General features: G+C 47.5%; 1 pseudogene; it reads left to right on the forward strand.

Moving 5' to 3' along the window:
* Nucleotides 1-396: 396 nt before the first annotated feature.
* Nucleotides 397-2,744, forward strand: LOC138809990 (V-type proton ATPase 16 kDa proteolipid subunit c-like; annotated as a pseudogene).
* Nucleotides 2,745-3,234: the final 490 nt, after the last annotated feature.

Genomic DNA, 3,234 nt, shown 5'->3' on the forward strand with positions numbered 1-3,234 from the left:
CTTGAGATGCAGCAGCTCCACTTCTAGCTCTTTTGGTAGTTAAACAGAGATAAGAGTTTCATAGACATTTCTGTCCAGGCTGGTTTTGAAACATGAGTCTCAGATCTCAGTCTCCTGAGTAGCTAGGATGAGAGGCATGAACCACCAATGCCTGGCCACAATTTGCTGACAGCTAGCACAACCAATCCAAACAGGTTTAAAAGTAAGGCTGGTTAAAATAGCCTAAGAAAGAGACCCAAAAAAGTGCAGCAGCAATAGAAACTAGTGCAAAACAACAACAACAACAACAACAAAACATTAACATTATAGCTGAGTACAGCCCCAAGGGTCCAGCCCCATTGCAGATCCAGGATAGTAAGCATCAGCTTACAGGTAGACACAAGTGAGTATAGCCCCATGTATTCAGCCCCATGGAGGGCCCAGGAGCTTCCTCGAGGGTGGGGAGGGGGAGATGCTGGAGACTATGGCCTGGACCACCCAGATACCCAGTGGATTCACGTGAGTTCAGCCTTGTATGTCCAGCTCTTCAGCAAACTCACTGAGACCCAGCCAGGAAGCCAGTCTCCCCACAGGACACAGAAGACCAGAGCCCTGAGTAACAGATGCCCTGTAGACCTGTATGAGTGCAGACTCAATTGTCCAGGTTCCCAGCAGACCTATTAAGTGTAGCCCTAAGTGTCCAGCTTTACAGTGGACTAACATTGTGGCTCCTTTGCCCAACTCTGTAGAGGGCCCACTATAGCTTAATGCTGTGCACCTAGTTCTTTGTGGGGCTACTGCACAGGTGCATCCTGTAATTCCAGCAGGAACTGGTGCCAGCAAGAGTCATGCCACATGTGGGCAGAGTACCACTAACAGCAGGAATCTCATCTTATCTTTGATAATTCAGGAGTCATCATATTAAGGAAGGCACAGTAAGAGAAAGAATAGAATAAGCCAAAGATCATTCATTTAAAAATATATGTTGTAAGGCTGGGGATATCACTCAAGTGGCAGAGCACCTGCCTGGCAAACAGTAGACCCTGAGGATGGATGGATAGAGGATAGATGGTCGATGAGGTAATACTATGTACTTAAATAAGTTAGCACATAGGAAAAATGTTGAAATATGAACTATAATAAGCTCATGTTGTGCCTGCTTTTGCTTTTGCTTTTATTTTTATGGACATCTGAGTTTTACTCTTTACTGCCTCTCTGCAACACTTGGTTATTTACGCCCCTCCCCTCCACACATGCAACTTCTAAATTATAAATGCACACACACATTGGTATCAGGTACTTGCTTTCTTCTATTCCACTTCCTTTCCCCCCATGGTTTACACATTGTATCTTGTCTCTTTCCCATCCCTCAATAGCTAAATTCTCATATGTGTTCCTTGTATTCTTACCTTTATAACCTCCACACCGTACCCTACCAATACTCTAGACCTCTGGAAATATAATAGGATTAGTTTTGTAGATGCCACTAACCATCATTTCTTACTGTTTGTAAAAATTATATCAGAGTTCGAACTGATACATCTAATAGATTCAATTCCAATTAAGAGGGAAGAAGAAAACACATCAACCAAGCCAGTATTTAATATTATGAAAATACAGAGACTAACCAACAGGCAAAGCTTCAGAAAACTAAAGGCCCAGTATACAGTGTCTGTTTCAAATGAATAAATGTCAGCACAGAAATATGAGAAATACATGAAAACTAGGAAATACATCTTCTCCAAATATCATTAACACCTCAGTAAAGAATCTAATTACTGGGCACTGGTGGTTCATGCTTGTAATTCTCCATACTCGGGAGGCTGAGTTCCAAACCTGCTTAGACAGGAAAGTCTTTGAGACCCATTATCTCCAATTAATCACCAAAACTTGAAGTAGAGTTCTGGTTCTGGTTCTGGCAGAGCACTAGCTTCTAGCAAAAAAAAGCTCAGGGACAGCATCCAGACTCTGAGTTCAAGCCCCAGTACTGGAACACACACACACATGCACATGCATGCACACGTATACACACCACAACAAACACACACCAATCAGAATGACACTGGAGTGAAGGAACTTCCAAATACTGAGTTCAAAGATAAGATGATAAGAATGTTCATTGAGTTGGAAGACAACACAGGCAAGCAGTTTCCTGAAATCAAAAGAGACACAAAGGAATCCAATGGGATTAGAGACAAAAAGCTACATGAGCGGTTGCTTTTGCCTTCACAGCTGCGGCTTCTGCGCCATTTCCCCTTGATACCTGCCCTGCCAAGGTCTGCCCGGCTCGGCCCTGCCCTCACACAGATGAGTCCAGGCTGAGCACAACCCTGGTTGGTACATTTCGTCTTTCAGCATCATGGGTGCCTTATGCACCATGACCTTCAGCGTCCCGGGTGCTGCCTGTGGTCCAGCCAAGCGTGGCACTGGCGCCTCCGCCGTGCTGGTCATTCAGCCGGACCTTGGTCATGACATCCATCATTCCGGCAATCATGGCTGACTTCGTCGCGCATTACGGCCTGGTAATGGCAGCCCTCATCGCCAAGTCCCTGCATGATGGCATCACCCTTTACAGGAGTTCCGTGCAGCTGGGTATGGGCCTGAGTGACCTGGCAGCGGGCTTTGCCATTGGCATGTGGACGCTGGCGTGAGGGGCGCTGCCCAGCAGTCCCGGCTGCTCAGGGGGCGTGATCCTGATTCTCATCTTCGCAGATGTGCTCAACTTCTATGGTCTCCTCGTGGCCCTCCTCCTCTCCACAAAGTAGCCCCTCTCGGAGTCCAACAGCCACAGAAGGATAGGCCACCGTCCTCATTCCAGAATGAGCAGCCTGACACACATGCGTGGCTGCTGCCTGCTCTGTAGTTGGTCTTGTAAATGCACAGTGTCCTAACGCCCATTGTCTGGTGTCCTTGCCTGGCCCCTGCCGCCCCGTGCTCTGGATATCTGGGCCCACCGATCTCCCATCCAGGTCCCTGACCGGCGGGGATCCTGGCCTCTGGCCGCCCTGCCCATCTCCCCAGAGTGCTGGCTCTGTGTAGAAGGATGTTAGAGTTGTTGTTTTTCACGTTACTCAATGTTTATTTTTAAAAGATCTGACCTGTTCATTCATCTGCAGAGCATCCCTGTTTCCCAGCTATACAGTAACCTGCTCGTAGACTGTTGCCTTGTGAGCTCCCCTTGCTGAGATTGCTTGGATGGAGCCTTATTACCTCTGGCCATGGGTTGCCAGGCTGCAGGGCAGAGTACTGGCCACC

The sequence above is a fragment of the Dipodomys merriami genome, unplaced genomic scaffold, assembly GCF_024711535.1.
Source record: "Dipodomys merriami isolate MVZ:Mamm:240054 unplaced genomic scaffold, mDipMer1.0.p SCAF_5, whole genome shotgun sequence".
Classification (NCBI taxonomy): Eukaryota; Metazoa; Chordata; class Mammalia; order Rodentia; family Heteromyidae; genus Dipodomys; species Dipodomys merriami.